Genomic DNA, 21,791 nt, shown 5'->3' on the forward strand with positions numbered 1-21,791 from the left:
CAAAGTTTTTCTTTTTATCAGAAAATACCAACATTTGTTCATCATTTGAGATAAGACTAAGTAAGATAGGTCCAAGAATACAAGCTTCTTAAATGATGAATCTATTCAATGCCAGACCATTAGGCTGAAAGATTAATCATGTGGTCAAAATATTATATCCTTTATGATCCCATGACCTAATCTATTAAGTTATTTTGGCTTTGAATAAATCCAGCCAAGGAGTTATTAGTGGGATGTAGCTTCTTCTAACATTCTCAGGTAATTTCATGCAGAAATAAAATACTTTCTTCATCCATTTCCTAAAGGCATGTGTTGTGGATTGAACCATGACTCCCACAAAAGGCATAGTCAGGCCCCAACCCTTGGTTATGGGTATGGATCCATTTGTAAATAGCAATTTAGAAGATGTTATTAAGATGGAACCAATCTGAATGACCTTACTCAAATATGGTTGAAGTCCTTATAAGCAAAGGAAATTGGACACAGAAGGCAAAGCCATGGGAGAAGCAAGAAATTGGGAGTCAATGGGACCCAGAAAAGAAAGGAGAAGACACTACCATGTGCCATGTGACAGAAAAACAAACAAACAAAAAAAACCCAAAGAATTCCAGCCAACCAGAAGATATCAATCGCAGGAGAAAGCAAGCCTTCTAGGCTTTGAAATTGTGAGTCAATAAATTCCTATTGTAAAGCCAATGCATTGTATGGTATTTGTTTTTGCAGCTAGGAAACTAAAACAGCATGATAATAATAGTGGTCCAGTATTTCCAATCCCTCTATTTGGGTATAACTAAAACTTCTTTAATTATCTAAAATAGAAGGAATTTAATCCATAAAAGTAATTACAGAGCCAAACATAAAACAGTAAGGCAACCCAAAAGTTAGCAAAGCAGGAAACTACAACCCCCTAATCTAGAGGGTCAAAGAAAAGAGGTTGCATCACCAGAGCTCAGGGACCAAGGGCCTTCCACGGGAAGCTGGAAACATGGCAAGCTTGTCTTGAGGGAGATGAAGCTATAAAAGAGAAGCAGCTACTACTGGAGATGTGGCCTGGGGCAGAGAGAGGAAGGGAAAAAATGCTGACCTTCTCCTCCTCCAATTTCCCTCTAATTTCCCATAAATATAATCCATTGGTCACTCCCAACCAGAAGCCACTTGACTCAGGATCCTGGGAAATTCAGCTTGCAGGGACCAGCCCCCTTGAGAACAGAGCAGGAGAATCATGAGGGATGGATGAAATAGTAAACAGACCAATGGTCAGCTCTGTTCACCCCTTTGGCTACTTAGTATCCATCCTCACCCTTCTACCCATATTGAACTGTTTTACAGCACATTTATATCCTGATCTTATAAGAGGCAACTGTAAATCAAATAAAGAAGCTGTCAATTTCTTCCTATTAAGAGGAGACACAAAGACATCAATGATATCTTATTTAAAATCTAGGCTCTCCAGAGAACATATAGTTCTCCCCATCAGGTCCTGGGATGGCTCTTCATGCTCTAGTCATCTGTGAACTACACTATAACATTAGTCACCAACAAACACTCCTCACACAAAATAGTAGAGGAAGGGGAATGGAGGCAAAAATAAACCATTAGGGAGTATGTGTGTGTGTGTGTGTGTGTGTAAAATACATAGTCCTTGTTTCCATAACCAGATGTGAAGCTGGGTTTACTATTTATACTTTCACCTTCCACTGCCCATTTGATGCCCCCTATCTATTAACCAGCACCTTGGTCATTTGGGTGTCCCACACCTTCACTGATGAAAAATCTGAGTCCCTAAAATTCCTGTCTTTACTATGATGATTAGGTTCGTGTATCAACTTGGCAAGGTTACCTCGAGAACCCTGACTAATACAGTTGCTATGGTCTTTATTAACCCTTACTATTGGAAAAGGAAGTACCAGTCACCTTCTTCCCTTGCCTGTGAATTTCCTGAGTTCCAGAAAGTCTTCTCTGCCTTTATTGTGTAGCAGCTATCCCATTTCCCCATGGTAACTGGGATCAATCATCCCAGCCAATACAGTAACCTTCTCTGTCTGTTGGCTCAGTGGCATGAGGAGCCCAACTTACTCAATGTTGAATGTTCAATTTTAATGGGACTATCTTTGTATCCTTTTAACATATCTATGGTTGTATAACAAGCCCATTCATAAACTTAGTGGATCAAAACCATGATTAATTACTTCTAAAAATTCTGTGGTACAGAAATTCAGGCAGGGCTCATCTGGGCCATTCTTCATGTGGCATCAGCTGGGACCACTCACTGGCCGCATTCAGCTGATGTCTGGCTGAGCTGGAAGACCCAGAGAGGCTTCACTCACATGCCTGGTGCCTTGATGCTCCTCCACATGAGCTCTCTCTCTCCACATAATTTCTCATCATTCAATAGTCTAACCCAAGCTTCTTTGTAATATGACAGCTGACATCCCCAAAGAAGGGAAATTTAAGCTGTAAATCATCTTAAGGTCTGTGCTCAGAAGACCTAGAACATCACTCCTTCCAAATTCTACCAGTCAAAGCAAGTCACAAGACCAGTCCATATTCAAGGAGAGACTAAATAGCCTTCACCTTTGATGTGAAGAACTACATGCATATACAGGGATGTTGGAATCCATATTTGCGGAAAATCTACCTCTGTACCAGTGTAAGCATTTAGCCTTCAGGAATAAATATTTCTAAAGTAGTAAAGCCCATTACAATTTAACTCGTTGATCAGTGATTTAGAAAGAACAAGATAGAAATATTAATGACAAGAAAAACTAGGAAAGGGTTATATGGATGAAGTTTGGGGGTATAAAGTATAAGGATATTTCTGTCTCATGTCAGTGTTCACCAAAGGGTATCACTCCCTCTCCATGGGAAATAGGAAGCAAAAATTATCTGAATGAGCTATCCCCATTTCCATTCCTTTATACCTGGATCCATGTACTCTGGACCCAGGAGAAAAACAGCTTTGAATAAATATTGATCAATTTTTCAAATACATACAATACTATCTTATCTCCTATAGGGAAGCACCCTAATCTCCCAGGCTATACTACAATTGAATCTTCAATAAGTTATTCCACCCCTCCATCAAGCCATCTGGTGATATTTCAAAGCCCTAGGGATTAGAATCAACTCAGAGTCAGTGTCTAATAATCTCTGAATAGTATCCTAGCAAATGGTCATAGGACCTTTTTGAAAAAGACTTGGAGGAAGATTTATAGTACATATTGAAGGGTTATTCCTTAAGGGTATGTATGTGGTCTCCCTTTTAATTAATGGACTTCAAGCTACAAATTGGCATAGGTTTGAGAAATGGATCAGAGATCCATCATGATTTCCCATTGTGGAAACTGAAGCCTGATTTTTGCTTATCAGACCAAGAGTTTTTCTGCTTGTTTAATTGGAGTAATACCTTACTAAACTGCCCATCAATGTCATTCCTAAAACTACAGTGATCAATTAGACACGAATCAGTGGAATCAAGGAACCTAATTCAATAGTGCCATCTCCCACAGTCATACCCAGACTACAAAGTACAATTACCACAGAACCATTCAAGAATGTTCATGCTCCCCTCACTAATGCATTTATCAATGTCTTAATAAAGAGAATATTCTCTGGATTCTCCCAGAAAATAGTCAAGAATAAGGTGAGCACGTATGCATATGATAAATCTATGTCAACATTTCCAGTTCCTTAAGTCCTTAGATTCCTTCCTCTAATTTATGCCAGAGAATGTAGATCACCATTGAACCTAAGTTTTGTTAACCAACTAAGCAGATTTAGTTTAGGCTTGTGGGGTTGTTTGTCTCTGCCAAAGAATCTATTTCAAAGCACAATTTTTATACAAATAAAACAATTATGAAAATCAAGTAATCATTCTGTATAACAGCCCTCAGATGTCAAGAAGCTTTAATATCCCTTTCAACATCTTAAGAGACAGTGAAACAGATATCTTGAGCTGTCTGGCCTAAGGCACTGCACTGATTCACTAATGCATGAAGGGATTAGTCCAGGAACTCCCAACATTAGATCCTATTCTCAGGATAACAGAGTTCACCATCTCAGGCTTAAATTGGGAGTAGAAGCCAGTCAGTAAATACACATTAATGAGAAGTCAATGAGCAACTACCCAAATTTGGCTGCTTACAAACTTCCCCAATGAACACAGTTCCCTCTTCAGGCACTGTGAAAAACATAAAGGAGAAAAAGATCCAGGAACCAGGAATTATTCTTTCATAGGGGCTTTTCAATACAATGGAGAAGACAGAACAAATAATTCAAGATTTAAAAATGAGTACAGGGGTGGGGGGAGGGGGGATTCAGTGGTAGAATGCTTGCCTTCCATGCAGGAGGCCCAGCTTCAATTTCCAGACCATGCACCTAAAAAAAAAAAAAAAAAAAAAATTAAGGTGATGGAGTGATGTACTTCAGGGCTCCTTCCCCCACAGAAGCTTTGAACAGACAGCAAGAACTGGCTCTAGAAAACAGTTAAAGTTCTGCAGTAACAGGGCAAGCTCCAAATCCAGGAAAAGCTACCTAAAAGCAGTAGGATCTTGTGATGCCCTAACTGGACTTTCTCCCTCCCCTTATCAGCTCAGTCATGGAATGAGCCTGATGTCCCAGTGCTGATGCTGGTCCCAGTTCCAGAGGGGGAGAGTAACCTTCATGCACATCCTGGGAGCACATATATGTGGCCCAATCTGTCTGGTAGTTACCTGAGGGGTTTCCCATCCAATATCTTCTCCTGCAGGTAGAAGGCAGCTCACCACATTCCCTACAAAAGGCCATGATGGCCTAAATTGTGTTTCCTGGGGCAAGAGATTGCTGGTTGAAACATAGTCCACTGCCTAGAACACGAGGAAACCTTCCCAGGGAAACATCTGTTACCTGTGTAAACAGGGTAAATCCTAGGACCTCAAGATAAGAGACATGTGCAGAAAGGATCAGGGAGGACTCTTTGGCCTGGAGCTGTTCTTCAAACTCATCGTATAGCTAATCCCATATGCAGATTGTACAGATCAATCTGCAAAAACTTGGAAAGGGTTTTAATTTTTTCCTTCTTTTTTATATTTGCTAGCTCCTGGAATTCAAGGAAATTTCTGCCATAACACTAGCAGGAGATAAGCTTAAGGAACAGACCCTCAGAGTCTAAATCGCAGCAATAGCATATTAAAATATCAAAATGTACAGATTTCAACAAAATATTATAAAACATAAAAAGAAACAGGAAGTGATGATCCTGTTGAAGATTAAAGAATTAGAAGTTATCAATAAGGAGGACCAGACCTGGGACATACCAGAAAAAGACTTTCAAAAAATAGTCCTAAATGCTCAAAGAGCTAAAGGAAAACAGGACAAAGAACTAAAGTAAATCAGGAAAATGATAGATGAACACAAAGAGAATATCAATAGAGAGACAGAAACTATAAAAATGTACCAAACAGAGCTGAAGTCCATAGTTAACAGAAATTAAAAATTCACTAGAGGGATTCAACAGCAGACTGGAGCTTAACAGTAGAGAGAATCAATGAACCTGATGATAAGACAATTGAAATCATCCAGTCTGAGGAAAGAGGAAAGATGGAGGAAAGAATAAAGAAACTTGGGCAGAGCCTGAGGAATCAATGGGATGCCATCAGACGTATCAATACACACACAGTGGGGGTCCCAGGAAGACAGGAAAGTGAGAAAGGGGCAGAGAGGATGGTTGTTCTAGTTTGCTAGCTGCTGGAATGCAACAAACCAGAGACAGATTGGCTTTCAATAAACGGGGATTTATTTAGTTAATGTATAGTTCTTCAGAGGAAAGACAGCTAACTTTCGACCGAGGTTCTTTCTTACGTGGGAAGGCACAAAGCGATCTCTGCGGGCCTTCTCTCCAGGTCTCTGGGTTCCAACGTCTTTCCCTGGGGTGATTCCTTTTTGCATCTCCAAAGGCCTGGGCTGAGCTGCAAGTGCTGAGATGAGGTATGCTGAGCTGCTTGGTCTGTGCTACATTGCGCTCTCTCATTTAAGCACCAGCCAATTAAGTCAAATGTCATCCATTGCAGGCACGCCTCCTAGACAACTGCAGATGTAATCAGGAACAGATGAGGTTCACATGCCATTGGCTCATGTCCACAGCAAGCATCTTCACCTGGCCAAGTTGACAACTGACTCTAACTACCACAATGGTCTAGGAAATAAAGGCTGAAAATGTCCCAAATTTAATTCAAGACATGAATATACACATCCAAGATGCTCACAAATTCCAAACAGTGTAAACCCAAATAGATCCATACCACGCTATGTTATAATCAAACTGCCAAATGTCAAAGATAGAGAATTCTGAAAGCCACAAGTGAGAAGCAACGTGTCACAAACTACTGAACCTTAATAAGATTGTGCTGATTTCCCACTGGCAGTGGGAAGACATATTTAAATTGCTGAAAACCAAAAACTGACAACGAAGAATTCTGTGCAAAGCAAAACTGTCTTTCAAATATGAAAGAGGAATTAAGACATCCCCAGATAAATGAAAATTGAGGAATTTTGTCAACACTAGATTGCTCTACAAGAAATAATAAAGGAAGTTCTGCAGGTTGAAAGAAAAGAATACTGGACAATTAACCGAAGCCACATGAAAAATAAAGATCTCAAGTAAAGATAATGGCACTTTTATTAAAAGGTAAATAAAAATACCAGTACAGTTGTATTTTTTATTTGTAACTCCACTTTTTACTTCTATAGAATCTAAAAAGGCAAACGCATAAAGTGGAATAATAAATCAAGGGTTTTGGACTCATACTGTATAAATATGTCATTTGTGACTAGAACTGCATATAGGTGTGGGGATGGAGGGGTATAGGAGCATAGTTTATGAATGCTATTGAAGTTATTAAGTTGGTATCAAAGCTGCTGAGGATGTTACATTTAAGCCTCACAGTAAGCGAAAAGAAAATATCTGAGAATACGAAAACTTGGAGAAACAGAAAGGTTACCAGGAGTGGGGGCAGGGACAAGAAGGAGTTAATGCAAAACAGGTGAGGGGTTCCTGTTTGGGGTAAAGGGAAAGTTATAGTAACGGATGGTGGTAAGGGTACCACACATTGCGTATGTGATTAATGCCACCGAATGGTATACTTGGGAGGGACTGGGACGGAAAGAATTATGTTGTATATGTTTCCACAATTTACAAAAAGAAACAGAAATGAAAGAGATAATGACGATGACAATTAAATGCAATACCTGTTACTGGATGGGATCTAATAATGGAGGAGAAAAGGTGCAAAAGGACATTATTGGGACATAAGAAAATATTGAAACATAGAATGTAAGCCTAATTTAAACATTAAATTTCTTAAACTTGTCAAGTACAGTTAAGGTAATTACAAAAATAAATATCCTTATTCATAGGAACTATACATGAAAGTCTTAAGTGTTTAAGGAATACAGTGTGTGCAACTTGCTCTCAAATATACAGAAAATTTGATAGAGATAGAAAGATGGATAGATAGATAGTTAAGAGATAATGATATGGCAAAATGTTAAAATGTGTGGATCTGGGAATCGGGAGGTTGGGAGTATGTTGGGGTTCTCTGTATGGGGTTTGTAATATTTTTGCAACTATTCTGTATGCTCGACATTATTTCAAAATGAAGAGTTTTTTTAGTGAGTAGACACTCATTCCAGTGAGCTATTGCCACATAATAAATTATACCAAAACTTAGTGACTTAAAATAGCACCAATGATTTCATTCTCGCTCATTCTTCAAGTGGATCAGGAATCTAGGAAGGAGTCAGCTGGAAGGTTCTGGCTCAAGTCTCTGATGCTGTTATGATTAGATAGCAGCTGAAGCTACAGCAGGGGGTGCGGCGCTGGCTGTTTCTCTTTCTCTCACCAGGTAGCCTCAGGTTTTTTCCATGTGATTTCTCCCTAGACTCCAGCTTGGACTTCTTCGCAGCATGGCACCCTTAGAACAATGAGACTGTTCACATTGCAACTTAGGGCTCCAGTGCAAAGTCTTCAAGTAAGCAAAATGAAAGTCACAGGCTTTTTCTGACCTGGGCTCAGAAGTCACATAGTGTCACTAATGCTGCATTTTATTGGTTACAAACAAGTACAACTCCATCTAGACTCAATGAGAGGGGTACTAGACCCCACCTCCAGAAGGAGTGGAAGGTTTTAGATCATGAGAGATAGCAGATATTGTTGTAGCCATCTTCGGAAAGTACAACCTGCTAGAGGATTAAACAAATATATAACTGGGGGGACCTGAGCTTTAATTCCGGTGGAGTGCTATGTGCATCAAGACTCCACTCATGTCGTTTGTTCAACAATTTCCTGCAATTTCTCCCCTAGTCTTACGAAACCAGAAGCCAATTCCCCATTGACTTTAGCTTTCTTCAATCCAGCACCATGCAGTTTAAGGGTCTTCCACCACTTACTTTTTTCTCAGAGCCACCATTTTTTTACTAGCCATCCCACCACCACCACCATTCTGAAAAAGAATTGAGAGAATCTTTTGTACCACTGGTCCCTTGTGATGTCTGATCCCAAATTCTCCAGATAATTCATCATTAGATGGTCTTTGGGCTTTAAATTAAGTCTATATGATTCATTTATATGGCATTCTAGAATAGGAAAGTTAATCTTCAGTTATAAACATATCAGTGATTGCCCAGGCCTGAAAAGATAGGGGTGGGAGGGCAGGAGGAATGTGATTCATTGGGAAGAGGGATTAGGGAACTTTTGGGTTAATGGAAATAGTTTAAATCTTGATTAGGGTAGTGATAACATAGGTATATATATTTATCAAAACTCATCAAACTGTACATTTAAAATAGATGCATTTATTTTATTATTTCTACATTGTGCCTCAATAAATATAATTTTAAAAGTAGAGACTGAAGAGTTCAAGTTCTTAATCCCTTGCCACACCGGAGGTTCCTTAGCTTCTGGGAATACTTGTCTACTCCGCCCTGTAACTTCTATGAGACATCCAATTAACCAGATAATTACAAGTAACAGAAGGAATGAGGCTTAATCTTCTTTGTATTAGCAGCACCTAGCACAGTGCCAGAATATACGCTCAGTAAAAGCTTATTAAACATAATTAAGATCTTCAAGAGACACTGTGAGACAGCAAAGGAAGGGCCCCCAACCCAATCCTAGAAGGTGTCAGAGAAGGGTAGGGAATAATTTACAATAGTGATTTCTAACCATTTAAATATGAAAATGCTACTTTAAAGTAAAAACATCAACACCCTCAGGTGAAATTAATTATATTTTCAGTATCTCTTGAATGAGAAAATATGATTATAAAAACCACTATTCAATAATTATTTAAATGAATTCATATTTTTCCAACCACAGAATCATGTATACTAATAGGAAATAGTTTTCTCATTGGTTGAGAACTGCTCATCTGTATTTACTTTTGGTTGTCTTTCCTGGTTGTAACCAAGGCTTCCAAATCCCTCCTTTTACAGAAGTATTTAATTTAATGGAAGTATTTACTTCCATTTAATAGAAGTATTTAAATTGATTTCCAAAAAAGATAACAGCAGAAAGAAGCTTTGGAATCTAAGTTTCTAAAACCCAATTCCCAGCACCACAATTTAAGAGCTCTTATCCCTTGGATAAGTTATTAACCATAATAAGACTTGGTTTCTTCATTTGTAACATTGAAAAATGACTCCTCACAAATTTGATATAATTCATTCTAAAATGCCTAATTCTCTTCCTATGTAGCCTATGGTAAGTCCTTAATAAAATTCAAAGAGGAAAAACCCTCTCAAAGTTCATTTAGTGGGTTGAATGGTGACCCCCAAAAGACAAGTCCACATCTGTAATGGTTAGTCCTATGAGTCAATTTGAGTAGGCCTTGGTTATTTAGTCAAACATTAGGTTAGATGTTGCAATGAGGTTATTTTATGGATGAAGATAACATCTATAATCAGTAGATTTCAACTAAATGAGACTAACCTTGAAAATGAAGATGAGCTTCATCCAATCAGTTCAAAGGCTTTAAGAGTAAAAACTGAAATTTCCATGAGGAAAAGGAAATTCTGTCTCAAGACTGCAGCATAAGTTCCTGCCCCAAAATTTCCACACTGCTTACCTGCCCTACAGATTTCAGTCTTGCCCCCACAATTGCCTAAGCCAATTCCTGGAAATAAACACACATCTGTGTGTAGTCTGTGTCCTACTGGTTGTTTCTCGCTGTAGAACCCTGAATGATACAAACTCCTAGCACCCAGAACCTGTGAATAAGAGCTTATTTGGAAAAAGGATGTCTTTGTTCATGTAGTTAAGGATCTCAAGATGAGATCATACTGAAGTATCTGGGTGGGCCCTAAATCTAACAAGTGTCCTTATAAAAGAGAAAAAAGAAGACAGACACAGAGAAGAAGGCTGTGTGAAGATGGAGGCAGAGATTGGAGTCATGCAACCACAAGCCAAGTGTTTTAGTTTGCAAGCTGCCTTCCACCAGTGATATATGAGAACTGGAACGGCTTTTAAAAAGGGGAATTAATAAGTTACAAGTTTACAGTTCCAAGCCTATAAAAAATGTCCAAACTAAGGCATCCAGGTAAAGATACCTTAATTCAAGGAAAGTTGATGGGTCAGGAACACCTCTGTCAGCTAGGAAGTCAAATGGTTTACTTCTGCTGGTCCCTTGCTCTTGGGTTCCCTTGCTTTCAGCCTCTATGCTTGTGGGAGTTCCTCACTTTGCCTCTTTGGCTTTCAACTCTTGGCTTCCCTTGGCTCTCTCCAGGTTCTGGCTTGCTTAACATCTCATGGTGATACCTACTGGGCTCCAAACATCTCCAAACATCTGTGTGTCTGTTCTCTAAGTGTCAGCATCTGTATCAGCTCTGCTCTGAAGTTTCTGTTGGTGCTGTCATTTCTCCAAAATGTTTTCTCTTTTAAAGGATTCCAGTAAACTAATCAAGGCCACCTGGAATTGCCGAAGTCACCTCTCCATCTAATCAAAAGGCCACACCCATAGTTGGCTGCATCACATCCCTGTGGAGATAATCTCATCAAAAGTTTCCAACCCACAGTATTGAATCAGGATTAAAAGAAATGGCTACTTCCACAAGATTGGATCAGGATTAAAACATGGCTTTTCTGGGGTACATAATCTTTTCCAACCAGCACACCAAGGAGCACCAAGAGCCATCATAAGCTGGAAGAGGCAAGAAACGGATCAACCCCTAGAGCCTTCAAAGGAGCACTGCCCTGTCAAAACCTTGATTTTAGACTTCTGGTCTCCAAGCCACAAGAGGATATATTTCTGTTATTTTAAGCAGGAATCAAGTTTATGGTAATTTGTTATAGCAGCCACAGGAAATTAACAAATTCATCTGCTATATATTTTTTGCCCATCTTGTGATGATAGACTTTCCCAGAGTTTATCCCAGCATTTCACTTCCTGGAATACAATACTATGATCTATAAATGGTAATTCTTAAGATCATTTAAAAGTTGGATCAGCCTTAATATAAATCACTAGCTACCCAAGAAGTGCTTATTTGTCTTGACCCCTTGTTTCTAATCTCTATGGTTTCCATTTCAACATAACACATTACATCCTGTTTCCTCCAGCTTCAATGTTATGATATCTCCACTTTAAAATGGCTTTTTATGTACAAACTTTTCATAGGTTTTTTAAAAGTTAAATGAATTACATCCACCAATTTCTCCAAAACCTACTTTACTACTGTTCTAGTTTGCTAGCTGCCAGAATGCAATATACCAGAAACTGAATGGCTTTTAAAAAGGAGAATTTAATAAGTTGCTAGTTTACAATTCTAAGGCTGAGAAAATGTCTCAATTAAAGCAAGTCTATAGAAATGCCCCATCAAAGGCATCCAGGGAAAGATACCTTGTTTCAAGAAGGCCGAGGAAGTTCAGGGTCTCTCTCTCTCTAGTGAGAAGGCACATGGCGAACACAGTCGGGGTTTCTCTCTCTGCTGAAAGGGCACATGGCGAACACGGCACCATCTGCTAGTTTTCTCTCCTGGCTTACTGTTTCGTGAAGCTCCCTGGGAGGCATTTTCCTTCTTCATCTACAAAGGTCGCTGGCTTGTGGACTCTGTTTTGTGGTGCTGCAGCATTCTCTGCTCTATCTGAATCTTTCTCATTCTCCAAAATGTTTTCTCTTTTATAGGACTCCAGAAACTAATCAAGACCCACCCAAATGGGTGGAGACACCCCTCCACCTACTCCAGTTTAACAACCACTCTTGATTAAATCACATCAAGATCACATCAGATGAGACTCCCTAAGTCACTTCTCCAGGGAGATGATCTAATTACAGTTTTAAACATACAGTACTGATAGGGATTAGAAGAAATGGTTGCCTTTACAAACTAGGATTAGGATTAAAACATGGCCTTTCCAGGTACATACATCATTTCAAACCAGCACAACTACATTCCAAAATCTAAAAATGGAGAGGATTGTTTTGTCATTTTAAGTACAGAACTTTTATAATTTGTATCATAAATATGTTAGCATTTTATGACATTGCAGTCCTAAAGAAAGAACAAAAACTCCCTGACACTTAGAGTTATTAAGGAATGCCCAGGAAGGACAAATAGGTGTCTCTCTGATGCCATAGCAGAGGCCTCCGGAATATAGGAAAAGGGGGCTCTTCAAGCTGCAGTTTTAGTTGTTCCTCACAATAATAAATCTAACATGTGAACTCCAGAGTTTCAGATTTCTGATGTGAATAGTTTGACAAATTCAAGCTGAATGCAGTACCCTGTGGAATCAATATTCACAATAAGAAATTGATTAATTCCTTCTCAATTTTTATCACTACAACTGTTATATCAGTGAAATATCCTTATTAATTAGATGATAATGGATGCTCATTTTTTAATCAAAGATATTCTATCAAGTTCCTTCTTTATATTCATCTAAGTCCAAGTTTCTGCCCTTGGGAATTTGGTAATGGACGTTCTGTGTCTACTAGATTTTTTTTTAACAGATAGTTTTCTTTTTTCCCTTGATTTGTTTTGTTGTGTAGTGATTTGCTATTAATATTTAAACATGATATTAAGAGGTTATCACTAACAAGTAACATTTTTTTACTAAGCAAATTACCCCTTAGCTATTGGTTTCATAAAGAAAATGTACCAACTGCATAAATTATCTGAAATGACACGAAAAATCTGAAACTTTAGCCATCTAGTAAATGGCAACATTTATCCTGTATTTTAAACATCAGCAGTTCTAAACCCCCTTTATACCCTTAAAATTATTGAAGACACCAAATAACTATTCTCTATGTGATTTACAACTCTTTATATTTAGAAATATCAGAAATTAAAACATTTTTATTTTTAAAAATATCTATTTACATGCTGTGGGTTTAAAGCTCCTATAACATCCCAGGAAAGGCCATGTTCATTTAATCTATGCTTGTGGGTGCAGACCTATTGTGGGTGGGACCTTTTGATTAGGTTATTTCAATTGATATGTGACTCACGTCATTTAAGGTGGGTTTAATCCTCCCACTGGAGTCCTTTATAAGAGACGAAATTAAGAGACGCTCATAGAATAAAGCCCCAGAGAAGCTAAGAGAGGACCCACGGAAGCTCAGAAGGGAAGCCACCGGAACCAGAAGTGGAAAGCTACAAAACCCGGGAGCAAAGGGCCAGCAGATGCTGGCCATGTGCTTCCCCATGTGACAGAGGTGACCTAGGTGCCAGAAGCCTGTTTTCAGAGGCCAGGCATTGTCCTGTTGGTGCCTTGAGTTGAACATTTTCATGACCTATGAACTGTAAATTATAAGTTAATAGATCCCTACTGTTAGAATTCTCTGGGACCCTCAACCCCCATGCTCCCACCCCCATGATGTAGTTGGCCCTAAACATAGGTCTTCACACTGCAGTTGCAGATCACATTTCTGTGATAACCCTTTAACCCAGCATCTGCCCTCAGGCAACTGCATCCCTGTGATAAATTCCCTCACTCAGTGACCACCAAAACTCCAGCAGTTACAAACCCACCAAAATTACAGCAATGTTTACATTTTAAACTCCACCGCATGCATGGATGGTTTCGTGGTAGAATGCTCACCTTACATTTGGGAGACCCGGTTCAATTCCTGGACCATGCATAAAAAAAAAAATAGATAAACCCCACCAATAAATAGTTGGTAATTCCCCAATTTATTGCACTTGCCAAATCCAAGTGTTGCTTATCCCCTGGCCCAGTCCCTCAGATATAAAAGATCCTCTGAGTGCTCTCCCTGGCAGGCTGAAGTCTGACTTCAGACACCCACCATGCTGTTGCCTGAATAAATTCCTTCACCTGTGGTAGGTTTGCCTCTGCGCCTTATGTGAATCTAACATTTTGGTGCCAAAACCCTGGAAAGCTTCACTGAGACAAACTGATCAATGGGGAGCCTCCACCTCACCATCACCAACCAAGCAAACAACACTGGACACTGATTCTGTGGCTGGTTAATTCTTGGGCCCTCTCCAGAGGTCATTCCATTTCCGAAGGGGAGCTGTCCTCTTCCTGTCTGAAAATCCTAGCACTAGGTCTGTGATACTCTCTAGCAATGAGGAACTGTTCCCTAGCCTTGACCCCCTTGGCTCTGGGAACCCCTGGCCCCAGGATCAGTCACCCGTTTTCCTTAGGTTGAGGATGAGGGACATGGGGATGCCTGTCTCCCCACCTCAAACCCCATCCAAGGTTCCTAGACTTGCCCATTTCTCAGAGGAGTGTTGGTACCTCTCTGGAGGATCCAGCACCTCTTCACACATGTCCTTTCTCCTCTCTCCACTCCCCAGTCTCTAAGACTCATCCCTCCATCTACCATGGGCAGCACTCATTCCATTCCCCTCAAGGATACCCCTTTCAGATGCTTCCTCTGTAATCTTAAAACTCTCTATCCAGGGAGGCAATATCTGGAGGAAAATAAAACCTCATTTTTTACTCCACATCAGTTTGGCCACAATACAAATTAAACAATAACAGCCAATGGCCTAAACATTGTACTTTAACATTCAAATCCTCTGAGGCCTTGAGGACTTTATACAGTGCAATGGCAAATGGTCTAAGTTGCCTCACATTCAGACTTTCTTTTTCTTCCCTATGTCAATATGGAACCACCTAACAAATTTTGCTTCTCTGTGATTGCCCTCTTCTCACCTCTTCTCCAAAGAAATCAGAAAAAATCTTCTGTGGAGAAGTCCTCTGCAGAGTCCTCTACCAACTTTAATCTTGCTGACCATGTTCTACCCCCTCCCCTTAGTCTCCTTCAGCACTTTCTGAACCTTTGGTGGTGGGGACACCCCCACCACCACCAAACTTGTTTCACTTATCAAATCCTTCTCCTCACCCCCTCCAACTCTTCCTTTGATCCTGCCAACTCCTCTCCCCCTCTTCCCTACACAGCCCTCCTAGCTGAGCCAAAACTGCTGCCAGGATCCTTCTCAAGTCAAACAGCATCTAAGTTCATATTCTACTTACCCCACCTAATTTCTTAAAGAATTTCAGTACCTAGTTGTGTCCCATAGCCTCTCCTAGCAAAATCTAAGCAATTTAATGCCTGTTCGGTAGTATATGTGTTCAGTCTAGCTATTAATTGTTGTGTTACTTAAATATAATAAGTTTTTTAGATGTCTGTTTCAATTTGTTATTTAGTATGTTTCTGCATCTGTATTAGTCAAATGTTCTTAACTGGCTCCCTCTCAAAAGTATTTCTGTGTTTCTGTTTCTTGTATAACCAAGTTTCTATTTGCCACTGTCTACCTGTTCCATGTATATTCTCATACCTCCAGATGGTAACAGCAAATTGAAAAAAAAGCTTAAAAAGCTCTATTTGAACTTCTTATAAATAATTAAGAGTCATATAAATATATAAATTGATACTTCTATATTTTAAAAAAAAAGGAGAAAAATCCTCTTAAAGGCAAGATTCAGAAACCTGGGTTTTATAATTACTGTAAACAAACCTGGACTTAGAAAAAATTGACCCTGGAATCTCCCAAAGGTGGTGGAAAACTGCTAAAAGTTTGCCTCTGAAAGAAAAAAAAGCAAATGCCTTTTCCAACAGTCCTTGTTCTAGTCCATAAGCCACCAGAATACAATATACCAGAAATAGGATGGCTTTTAAGAGGGGGGATTTGTTAAGTTGCAAGTTGACAGTTCTAAGGCCATGAAAATGTCAAATTACGGCACCAACAAGTGGTTACCTTCACTCAAGAAAGGCTGATGAAGTTAAGGGTTTCTCCAGCAACTGGAAAAGGCACGTGGCAAACATGGCAACGTCTGCTAGCTTTCTCTCCAGGCTTCTTGTTTCATGAAACTCTCCTGGGAACATATTCCTTCTTCATCTCCAAGGGTCTTTGGCTGCCTGGGCTCTGCAGCTCTCTCCAAAATGTTTCCTCTTTTAAAGGATTCCAGTAAATTAATCAAGACACACCTGGGGATGGGGTGGGGTCACATCTCCCTCTTATCAAAGGTTAATACCCACCATTGGGTGTGTTACATCTCCTCAGAGATAATCTAAATTTCCAAAGTAACGTACTGAATAGGGATTAAAAGAAACAGCTGCCTTCACAAGTTGGATCAGGATTAAACCTTGGTTTTTCTAGGGTACATAATCCTTTCAAACCAACACAGTCCTGGTCACAGATTTTAAGGTATATTGTAATGTAATCATTTGTGTATTCTGAATATAAAGTATGTAAATGCATGGCTGTGCTTCTAACCCAAGCATAAATTTCTTCCTTCTTCCATTATTTTATATCTCTGTCTTTTCTCCCCTTCATGAACACTGGTATTGGAAGGAAGTATGCAAGTTCAAAAGCTTCATGAATTTAATATCAAATTTACTTCTAATTGGGATCAGACTGGATAAATAAAATTATAGGTGATATAAAATTTAATGAATGGATTTTGTGAGTCATTGTTAACTACAAGCCTTAAAGAACACAGAAAGTAATAGAAAGTTGAAAGAAATGAATGTTGTTTGTTAGTCATTGTTGATTATAAACTCTGAATAAATGTAAACAGTTGTGAAAAGGAGTTTATAAAAGTGAATTCTATCATAGTCAGTGCTGACCAAAATTTAATGTCTATTTACCATATTGTTAAAAAAAAAAAAACTTTGTGTCAAATTAGATAGTCACACAAAACTTAAATTTAGTTTTTCTCTGGTAAATTATGTAAATTTTTGGTCTGTTCCTAATGTAAAGTTTTTTTAATTTTTTTTAACCATCAAAGCACTTAGTCTAGAAAACAAAAATTTTATGTCAGAATAATAGGCTTGTTAATATCATTAGCCTTTCCATACTTTATTTCAGAAGATAAGTCTTCTCACTATTCAGGGAAAAATTGCTGCAAATAATTTGTTCTTTCATCTTCTATAAGCAAAGTGCTGAAATAGTTTAGCCTAATGCATAGGAAGTGTTTGGAAAATACCACAGTAGTTAAAAGATTTTCAATCCTATTCCTAGTTAAATTTATATAGGTAAAATAGTATTATTCATATATTTAGAAATTGTATAAAATTCCTAAAAATCTAATAATATTCTTACTATGCATGTTATATCCTGATATTAATCTGTATGATGTTCAGGAATGGTATGGCATTGTTAATCACAGCTTTAATTATTTGTAAAAAGCTACAGATCATAAAAACGACCAAATCATCAGTTGCACTGCTTTGCTCTAATACTTCAGCTATAAGTCAGAGCTTTATCAATAACAAGGAAAAACTTTAAAAGGAAGGCAAGATATATATAATCTGTTAATTAACATAACTAATAAATGTATAAAAGTGAAATAGAATAAAAAGCTCTGCTATGGTTTGTTAATATAAAACAACTGTCTGTTTTTATTTCTAAAAAAATAACTTCATTTAAAAATGCATCTAAAGATTAAACCTCAGATTATAAACTTTAACCATGATCTTTAAATTCTAAAATGCTTTATTCTGCATAATCTAGTAGTTCCCTGGAACTTTAAGTGTCTATGTGACACCTGAAATTTAGCCCAGCTCTGAAAGTCAGCATGGGTCCAAAAAGCAACTATTAAAAGTTACAACTGAAAAAGATCAAACTCTGATTAAAGATGTGATGAAACTGATTAGGTTAAACCTAAATCAATATACAGGGTTAAGAATAATACTGTCTGTATGTTAGAGCTTTAACTTTGTGAGAGATAAAAAGAAAAATGTTTACTTTGTTCAAAATTTAGGTTTTAGACACTATCTAATTTAATCTGTCTAGTCAATTAATTTAAACAACATAATTCAGTTTTATTTGATATAGAGCCTAGGATAAGGAATAAAATCTTAATATTCTATACAAATTAATGTTATGCGATGAGGCATTTCAGAGTATTTTGAGCAGAAAATAAAAAAGTGTTTGCAAAGCCCTTTGAGGGGCTGGAAAAAATAGAACTATTAAACTTCTCCACCTGGGGAATTCCTGACATTTTCTTAAGCAAGAGGGACTCCCAATTTAATAATCCAACACCTCAATTTTGAGGCTTGCCTTCATGAAACTTATTTCTGTAATAGTAAACTGAACCTACTTATAATTAGAACCTACGAGCCATCTCCAGAAAATCTCTGCTGTTGCTCAAATGTGGTCTCTCTCTAAACTAATCTCTGAACTTCCCCCAACGTGAGACATGCTGTCCAGGGGTATAAGCCTGGTAGTGGCATCATGGGACATAACTCGCCCTGGCATCATGAGACATAAGTTCCAAGAATGAACCTAGTCCTGGCATCATGGATTAACTGACCAAAAGAGGGGAAAGAAATAGAGTTTTAGTGGCTAAGAGGTTTCGAATCGAGTTCAGAGGTCATTCTGAAGGTTCCTCTTATGCAAGTTTCATCCAGATATTGCAAACCCCAACCAACAGTGTTCCTGGAAACCCTGAAAAATATCCTGTGCTCTATAAAATTTGACTTATCAGGTTTGTTTCTCAGAGACTTAAAACCTCCAGATGGTTCCAATGCCAGAGAAACTCTGAAACCCAGAGATGATGTACTACTCTCCAAGAACGACAACCAGCTTCATCGTATCATCCCCTGGTCCCTTAATGACAATGCCCCTTTTCAGCTTGGAAGCAGTTAAAGAGTCTTTGCCCAGATATCCCTCCTCATTTTGGGGTCCAGTCTCTTCAAACTCTTATCCAGCTTTATCTGCAGAACCATACAGACCTTAACCGGGGACCAGGTCAACAGCATGATGCTACTGTGAGAATACCAATACCAGCCCTGCAGAGTGGAACAGAAGTTCCAGATGCTGGGATAGATTGAAATGAATTTAACTCCACCCCATAACAGCAGGAAGTAGCTAGAGCAGACTGACGCTCCAACTCCCATCCTGTCCACCCAACCCCTACACATCCATTCTCATGTCTTATAAAACAAAAAGGCTGGAAATGTTACAATTCCCTGGGACACTCAACCACCTCCCTCCAAATCCCATGATGTAGCTATCCCTTAACATAGGTCTCCACACTGCAGTTGCAGACCACATTTCTGTGACAACCCTTTGACCCAGCGTCCACCCTCAGCAACTGCATCCCTGTGATAAATTCCCTTGCTCAATGTCCACCAAAACTCCAATATTACAACCCTGCCAAAACTACAGCAGCATTTAAATTTAAAACCCCACCAGTGAACAGTCACTAACTCCCCAACTTCCCATGCCCACCAAACCATGTGTTGCTTATCCCCCCACCCAGTCCCTCAGATATAAAAGACCCTCTGGTTGCTCTTCCCGGTAGGCTGAAGTCTGATTTCAGACCCCCACCATGCTGGTGTCTGAATAAATTCCATTGTTTGTGGTCAGTTTGCCTCTGAGACTTATGTGAACCTAACACCTATCATAAAAGCCAACCTATTTCTGATATATTGTATTCCAGCAGTCTCAGAAAACTGAAACAGATTTTGGTACTGAGAAATGGGGTGCTGCTGTGATTTGCAAATACCAAAAATGTTGGAATAGGGAAGATAAGGGGACGATTATAGAAGAATTGGGAGATACTTGATAGAAAATGCATAGATCGCTTTGACGAGACTGTGAATAGAAATATGTATGATACATATGATAAAGTACTTTCAATGAGAACTTAGACAAAAATGATGAATGTGTCACAGCAAACTGGAACAAAGGCTATCCTTGTTTTAGAGAGGCAGAGAAATTGGCAAAAATGAGTGCTAACATCAGATGAAAGGCAGAATTTGAAAATGATGAGCTTGAGTATTTAGCTGAAGAAATTTACAAATTAAGTATGGGAACTGTACTACTTCACCTTGCAGCTTGTAGTAAAATGCGAGATCAAAGGGATATGCTGATAACTGAACTCTCGAGTACCCAGAAACCAGAAATTGATGGTTTGGAAAATTCTCAGCTTCTGGAAAGTGAGTCCCCAAAGGCTAGTGCCCCACATGAGGATTTAACTGAACATGGAAGAATCAATCAGCTGTTTCAGTGCAAGCCAGGCTTGGAGATGCAGTTAACCAGAAAGGATTTGTGGGAAGTCCTATTGGCTGATGGTTGGGACACATGTGTGTTGCATGCAAAACTGACAAGTTTGTTGCAAGATCCATGTGAACAGAACCACAGCCAGCATGGGCTAAAATGGATAGAAAGGGGACACATTAAAGGAAAAAATACTTCAAAGGCAGAACCATGGAGGCTGTTCTAGTTTGCTAGCTGCTGGAATGCAACACACCAAAGACAGACTGGCTTTCAATAAAAGAGGATTTATTTAGTTAACATACAGTTCTTCAGAGGAAAGGCAGCTAACTTTAAACTGAGGTTCTTTCTTATGTGGGAAGGCACAGGGCAATCTTTGCTGGCCTTCTCTCCAGGCCTCTGGGTTCCAACATTTTCCCCGGGTGATTCCTTTCTGCATCTCCAAAGGCCTGGGCTGAGCTGCAAGTGCTGAGATGAGGTATGCTGAGCTGCTTTGGCTGTGCTACATTGAGCTCTCTCATTTAAGCACCAGCCAATTAAATCAAACATCATTCATTGCAGTAGGCACGCCTCCTAGTTGACTGCAGATGTAATCAGCAACAGATGAGGTTCACATGCCATTGGCTCATGTCCACAGTAATAGAACTAGGTACCTTCACCTAGCCAAGTTGACACCTGAATCTAACTACCGCAGAGACTAAGGTCTAGAGCAAATTCACCTCAATAAAAGAGAACAGACCTGTGCATGCACATGGAAAGGTCAGTTTAGCCCAGAGTTTGCAGAGGGTGCACCTTCTGTCCCATTGTTCAGGAAAACTGTGGCCACAACTTGGTTCTCAAATGCCTGGAGGATTGAAGGGAGCTTGACCACCCCTCAATCTTGTTCCTTGTTCAGGAAGAGTGCTTATGTACCAGGTGGAGCACATTCTCTGAGGATTGGGGAGAGTCTGGCCACCACCCCATTGTTTGGAGAGGAGTGAGCCTGTGCCCCAGAGATGGCAGGGAGTCCTGGTGCCACCCTGATGCTTGAGGAGGGTGAGGACTAGAGTTCAGTTGCCACCCCAATTCTTGAGGACAGTGGGGTCTGGAGTTCAGCCATCACCTCGACACTTGAAGTATATGGAGCCAAGAGCATGGCCATCTCCCCAGTGTTTGGAGATGTTAAAGACTTCACCCCAGTGTTTGTAGAGAGCAGGGCCGCTGCATAAGCCCGTAGAAAGAGTGGAGCTGCTGCTCTTTCAATCCCCAAGGACAAATGTCATTCTATAGATGATTCTCAGACCTGGAAATCTAATGAAGTATGCCCTGCAGGTTTTTGGAACTGTTTGGGTCTTGTGACCCCT

This window comes from Tamandua tetradactyla, chromosome 4, assembly GCF_023851605.1.
Source record: "Tamandua tetradactyla isolate mTamTet1 chromosome 4, mTamTet1.pri, whole genome shotgun sequence".
NCBI lineage: Eukaryota > Metazoa > Chordata > Mammalia > Pilosa > Myrmecophagidae > Tamandua > Tamandua tetradactyla.